This window comes from Labrus mixtus, chromosome 12, assembly GCF_963584025.1.
Source record: "Labrus mixtus chromosome 12, fLabMix1.1, whole genome shotgun sequence".
NCBI lineage: Eukaryota > Metazoa > Chordata > Actinopteri > Labriformes > Labridae > Labrus > Labrus mixtus.
The window spans coordinates 30,337,004-30,342,003 of NC_083623.1; the positions used below are offsets into that span (position 1 = coordinate 30,337,004).

Consider the following 5,000-nt stretch of genomic DNA (forward strand, 5'->3'; position numbering starts at 1 on the left):
AGACAGGGGCCTTTTAAAGATGTTATGCCCTTGATTCTGGCTGAATTTTTGGACATGTGAATATGTCTCTATATGATAAAAAAAAAAACATATGATCAAAAAAATGAAACAGCTTACAGCATCTGGTATTCCCAGGCGGTCTCCCATCCAAGTACTAACCAGGCCCGACCCTGCTTAGCTTCCGAGATCGGACGAGATCAGGCGTGTTCAGGGTGGTATGGACGTAAGCTGTTATTGTGTGCAGACAGGGACCTTTTAAAGATCTCATGCCCTTTATTCTGGCTGAATTTTTGGACATGTGAATATGTCTCTATATGATAAAAAAAACATATGATCAAAAAAATAAAAAAAGCTTACAGCATCTGGTATTCCCAGGCTGTCTCCCATTCAAGTACTAACCAGGCCCGACCCTGCTTAGCTTCCGAGATGGGACGAGATCGGGCGTGTTAAGGGTGGTATGGCCGTAAGCCATTATTGTGTGCAGACAGGGGCCTTTTAAAGATGTTATGCCCTTGATTCTGGCAAAATTTTTGGACATGTGAATATGTCTCTATATGATAAAAAAAAAAACATATGATCAAAAAAATGAAAAAGCTTACAGCACCTGGTATTCCCAGGCGGTCTCCCATCCAAGTACTAACCAGGCCCGACCCTGCTTAGCTTCCGAGATCGGACGAGATCAGGCGTGTTCAGGGTGGTATGGACGTAAGCTGTTCTTGTGTGCAGACAGGGACCTTTTAAAGATCTCATGCCCTTGATTTTGGCTGAATTTTTGGACATGTGAATATGTCTCTATATGATAAAAAAAGAACATATGATCAAAAAAAATGAAAAAGCTTACAGCACCTGGTATTCCCAGGCGGTCTCCCATCCAAGTACTAACCAGGCCAGACGCTGCTTAGCTTCCGAGATCGGACAAGTTCAGGGTGGTATGTCCTTAATCCATTATTGTGTGCAGAAAGGTGCCTTTTAAAGATGTCATGCCCTTGATTCTGGCTGAATTTTTGGACATGTGAATATGTCTCTATATGATCAAAAAAAAACATATGATCAAAAAAATGAAAAAACTTACAGCACCTGGTATTCCCAGGCGGTCTCCCATCCAAGTACTAACCAGGTCCTACCCTGCTTAGCTTCCGAGATCGGACGAGATCAGGCGTGTTCAGGGTGGTATGGCCGTAAGCCATTATTGTGTGCAGACAGGGGCCTTTTAAAGATGTCATGCCCTTGATTCTGGCTGAATTTTTGGACATGTGAATATGTCTCTCTATGATAAAAAAAAACATATGATCAAAAAAATAAAAAAAGCATACAGCGTCTGGTATTCCCAGGCGGTCTCCCATCCAAGTACTAACCAGGCCCGACCCTGCTTAGCTTCCAAGATCGGACGAGTTCAGGGTGGTTTGGCCGTAAGCCATTATTGTGTGCAGAAAGGGGCCTTTTAAAGATGTCATGCCCTTGATTCTGGCTGAATTTTTGGACATGTGAATATGTCTCTATATGATAAAAAAAAAAACATATGATCAAAAAAATGAAACAGCTTACAGCATTTGGTATTCCACAGGCTGTCTCCCATCCAAGTACTAACCAGGCACGACCCTGCTTAGCTTCCGAGATCGGACGAGATCGGGCGTGTTCAGGGTGGTATGGCCGTAAGCCATTATTGTGTGCAGACAGGGGCCTTTTAAAGATGTCATGCCCCTGATTCTGGCTGAATTTTTGGACATGTGAATATGTCTCTCTATGATAAAAAAAAAACACATGATCAAAAAAATGAAACAGCTTACAGCATCTGGTATTCCACAGGCGGTCTCCCATCCAAGTACTAACCAGGCACGACCCTGCTTAGTTTCCGAGATCGGACGAGATCGGACGAGTTCAGGGTGGTATGACCGTAAGCCATTATTGTGTGCAGAAAGGGGCCTTTTAAAGATGTCATGCCCTTGATTCTGGTTGAATTTTTGGACATGTGAATATGTCTCTATATGATAAAAAAAAATCATATGATCAAAAAAAATTAAAAAGATTACAGCACCTGGTATTCCCAGGCGGTCTCCCATCCAAGTACTAACCAGGCCCGACCCTGCTTAGCTTCCGAGATCGGACGAGTTCAGGGTGGTATGTCCTTAAGCCATTATTGTATGCAGAAAGGGGCCTTTTAAAGATGTCATGCCCTTGATTCTGGCTGAATTTTTGGACATGTGAATATGTCTCTATATGATAAAAAAAAACATATGATCAAAAAAATGAAAAAGCTTACAGCACCTGGTATTCCCAGGCGGTCTCCCATCCAAGTATTAACCAGGCCCGACCCTGCTTTGCTTCTGAGATCGGGCGTGTTCAGGGTGGTATGGACGTAAGGCATTATTGTGTGCAGAAAGGGGCCTTTTAAAGATATCATGCCCTTGATTCTGGCTGAATTTTTGGACATGTGAATATGTCTCTATATGATAAAAAAAAACAAGATCAAAAAAATGAAAAAGTTACAGCACCTGGTATTCCCAGGCGGCCTCCCATCCAAGTACTAACCAGGCCCGACCCTGCTTAGCTTCTGAGATCGAACGAGATCGGGCGTGTTCAGTGTGGTGTGGCCGTAAGCCATTATTGTCTGCAGACAGGGGCCTTTTAAAGATGTCATGCCCTTGATTCTGGCTGAATTTTTGGACATGTGAATATGTCTCTCTATGATAAAAAAAAAACATATGATCAAAAAAATAAAAAAAGCTTACAGCGTCTGGTATTCCCAGGCGGTCTCCCATCCAAGTACTAACCAGGCCCGACCCTGCTTAGCTTCCAAGATCGGACGAGTTCAGGTTGGTTTGGCCGTAAGCCATTATTGTGTGCAGAAAGGGGCCTTTTAAAGATGTCATGCCCTTGATTCTGGCTAAATTTTTGGACATGTGAATATGTCTCTATATGATAAAAAAAAAACATATGATCAAAAAAATGAAACAGCTTACAGCATTTGGTATTCCTCAGGCGGTCTCCCATCCAAGTACTAACCAGGCACTACCCTGCTTAGCTTCCGAGATCGGACGAGATCAGGCGTGTTCAGGGTGGTATGGCCGTAAGCCATTATTGTGTGCAGAGAGGGGCCTTTTAAAGATGTCATGCCCTTGATTCTGGCTGAATTTTTGGACATGTGAATATGTCTCTATATGAAAAAAAAAACATATGATCAAAAAAAATGAAAAAGCTTACAGCACCTGGTATTCCCAGGCGGTCTCCCATCCAAGTACTAACCAGGCCCGACCCTGCTTAGCTTCCGAGATCGGACGAGATCGGGCTTGTTCAGGGTGGTATGGCCGTAAGCCATTATTGTGCGCAGAAAGGGGCCTTTTAAAGATGTCATGCCCTTGATTCTGGCTGAATTTTTGGACATGTGAATATGTCTCTATATGATAAAAAAAAACATATGATCAAACAAAATGAAAAAGCTTACAGCACCAGGTATTCCCAGGCGGTCTCCCATCCAAGTACTAACCAGGCCCGACCCTGCTTAGCTTCTGAGATCGGACGAGATCGGGCGTGTTCAGGGTGGTATGGCCGTAAGCCATTAATGTGTGCAGAAAGGGGCCTTTTAAAGATATCATGCCCTTGATTCTGGCTGAATTTTTGGACATGTGAATATGTCTCTATATGATAAAAAAAAACATATGATCAAAAAAATGAAAAAGCTTACAGCACCTGGTATTCCCAGGCGGTCTCCCATCCAAGTACTAACCAGGCCCGACCCTGCATAGCTTCCGAGATCGGACGAGATCGGGCGTGTTCAGGGTTGTATGGCCGTAAGCCATTATTGTGTGCAGAAAGGGGCCTTTTAAAGATGTCATGCCCTTGATTCTGGCTAAATTTTTGGACATGTGAATATGTCTCTATATGATAAAAAAAAAACATATGATCAAAAAAATGAAAAAGCTTATAGCAACTGGTATTCCCAGGCGGTCTCCCATCCAAGTACTAACCAGGCCCGACCCTGCTTAGCTTCCGAGATCAGACGGGATCGGGCGTGTTCAGGGTGGTATGGCCATAAGTCATTACTGTGTGCAGACAGGGGCCTTTTAAAGATGTCATGCCCTTGATTCTGGCTGAATTTTTGGACATGTGAATATGTCTCCATATGATAAAAAAAAAAACATATGATCAAAAAAATGAAAAAGCTTACTGTACCTGGTATTCCCAGGCGGTATCCCATCCACGTACTAACCAGGCCCAACCCTGCTTAGCTTCCAAGATCTGACGAGTTCAGGGTGGTATGGCCATAAGCCATTATTGTGTGCAGAAAGGGGCCTTTTAAAGATGTCATGCCCTTGATTCTGGCTGAATTTTTGGACATGTGAATATGTCTCTATATGATAAAAAAAAACATATCATCAAAAAAATGAAAAAGCTTACAGCACCTGGTATTCCCAGGCGGTCTCCCATCCAAGTACTAACCAGGCCCGACCCTGCTTAGCTTCCAAGATCTGACGAGAACGGGCATGTTCAGGATGGTATGGCCATAAGCTGTTATTGTGTGCAGAAAGGGGCCTTTTAAAGATGTCATGCCCTTGATTCTGGCTGAATTTTTGGACATGTGAATATGTCTCTATATGATAAAAAAAAAACGTATGATCAAAAAAATGAAAAAGCTTACAGCACCTGGTATTCCCAGGCGGTCTCCCATTCAAGTACTAAACAGGCCCCACCCTGCTTAGCTTCCAAGATCGGACGAGTTCAGGGTGGTATGGCCATAAGCCATTATTGTGTGCAGAAAGGGGCCTTTTAAAGATGTCATGCCCTTGATTCTGGCTGAATTTTTGGACATGTGAATATGTCTCTATATGATAAAAAAAAACATATGATCAAAAAAATGAAAAAGCTTACAGCACCTGGTATTCCCAGGCAGTCTCCCATTCAAGTACTAACCAGGTCCGACCCTGCATAGCTTCCGAGATCGGACGAGATCGGGCGTGTTCAGGGTGGTATGGCCGTAAGCCATTATTGTGTGCAGAAAGGGG

At 43.3% G+C, this 5,000-nt stretch overlaps 9 non-coding genes and 11 pseudogenes across 9 annotated transcripts; all 20 read right to left on the bottom strand.

The window, feature by feature from the left end:
• Positions 1 to 110: 110 nt before the first annotated feature.
• Positions 111 to 229, bottom strand: LOC132986173 (5S ribosomal RNA). The gene has a single exon (XR_009675378.1). It is a non-coding gene; the product is annotated as a 5S ribosomal RNA (ribosomal RNA).
• A 121-nt stretch (positions 230 to 350) lies between these two features.
• LOC132985534 (5S ribosomal RNA) lies at positions 351 to 469 on the bottom strand (annotated as a pseudogene).
• Positions 470 to 592: 123 nt separating this feature from the next.
• Positions 593 to 711, bottom strand: LOC132986006 (5S ribosomal RNA). The gene has a single exon (XR_009675222.1). It is a non-coding gene; the product is annotated as a 5S ribosomal RNA (ribosomal RNA).
• A 354-nt stretch (positions 712 to 1,065) lies between these two features.
• Positions 1,066 to 1,184, bottom strand: LOC132985985 (5S ribosomal RNA). Its single transcript, XR_009675203.1, has one exon. It is a non-coding gene; the product is annotated as a 5S ribosomal RNA (ribosomal RNA).
• Positions 1,185 to 1,306: 122 nt separating this feature from the next.
• LOC132985787 (5S ribosomal RNA) lies at positions 1,307 to 1,415 on the bottom strand (annotated as a pseudogene).
• Positions 1,416 to 1,538: 123 nt separating this feature from the next.
• On the bottom strand, positions 1,539 to 1,658 carry LOC132985612 (5S ribosomal RNA; annotated as a pseudogene).
• A 122-nt stretch (positions 1,659 to 1,780) lies between these two features.
• On the bottom strand, positions 1,781 to 1,900 carry LOC132985604 (5S ribosomal RNA; annotated as a pseudogene).
• Positions 1,901 to 2,023: 123 nt separating this feature from the next.
• On the bottom strand, positions 2,024 to 2,132 carry LOC132985708 (5S ribosomal RNA; annotated as a pseudogene).
• Positions 2,133 to 2,253: 121 nt separating this feature from the next.
• On the bottom strand, positions 2,254 to 2,362 carry LOC132985729 (5S ribosomal RNA; annotated as a pseudogene).
• Positions 2,363 to 2,480: 118 nt separating this feature from the next.
• On the bottom strand, positions 2,481 to 2,599 carry LOC132986364 (5S ribosomal RNA; annotated as a pseudogene).
• Positions 2,600 to 2,722: 123 nt separating this feature from the next.
• Positions 2,723 to 2,831, bottom strand: LOC132985833 (5S ribosomal RNA; annotated as a pseudogene).
• A 122-nt stretch (positions 2,832 to 2,953) lies between these two features.
• On the bottom strand, positions 2,954 to 3,073 carry LOC132985531 (5S ribosomal RNA; annotated as a pseudogene).
• Positions 3,074 to 3,194: 121 nt separating this feature from the next.
• On the bottom strand, positions 3,195 to 3,313 carry LOC132985910 (5S ribosomal RNA). Its single transcript, XR_009675133.1, has one exon. It is a non-coding gene; the product is annotated as a 5S ribosomal RNA (ribosomal RNA).
• A 122-nt stretch (positions 3,314 to 3,435) lies between these two features.
• Positions 3,436 to 3,554, bottom strand: LOC132985931 (5S ribosomal RNA). Its single transcript, XR_009675153.1, has one exon. It is a non-coding gene; the product is annotated as a 5S ribosomal RNA (ribosomal RNA).
• A 121-nt stretch (positions 3,555 to 3,675) lies between these two features.
• On the bottom strand, positions 3,676 to 3,794 carry LOC132986154 (5S ribosomal RNA). Its single transcript, XR_009675360.1, has one exon. It is a non-coding gene; the product is annotated as a 5S ribosomal RNA (ribosomal RNA).
• A 122-nt stretch (positions 3,795 to 3,916) lies between these two features.
• Positions 3,917 to 4,035, bottom strand: LOC132986102 (5S ribosomal RNA). The gene has a single exon (XR_009675312.1). It is a non-coding gene; the product is annotated as a 5S ribosomal RNA (ribosomal RNA).
• A 123-nt stretch (positions 4,036 to 4,158) lies between these two features.
• On the bottom strand, positions 4,159 to 4,267 carry LOC132985863 (5S ribosomal RNA; annotated as a pseudogene).
• Positions 4,268 to 4,388: 121 nt separating this feature from the next.
• LOC132986224 (5S ribosomal RNA) lies at positions 4,389 to 4,507 on the bottom strand. Its single transcript, XR_009675425.1, has one exon. It is a non-coding gene; the product is annotated as a 5S ribosomal RNA (ribosomal RNA).
• Positions 4,508 to 4,629: 122 nt separating this feature from the next.
• LOC132985677 (5S ribosomal RNA) lies at positions 4,630 to 4,738 on the bottom strand (annotated as a pseudogene).
• Positions 4,739 to 4,859: 121 nt separating this feature from the next.
• On the bottom strand, positions 4,860 to 4,978 carry LOC132986176 (5S ribosomal RNA). Its single transcript, XR_009675381.1, has one exon. It is a non-coding gene; the product is annotated as a 5S ribosomal RNA (ribosomal RNA).
• Positions 4,979 to 5,000: the final 22 nt, after the last annotated feature.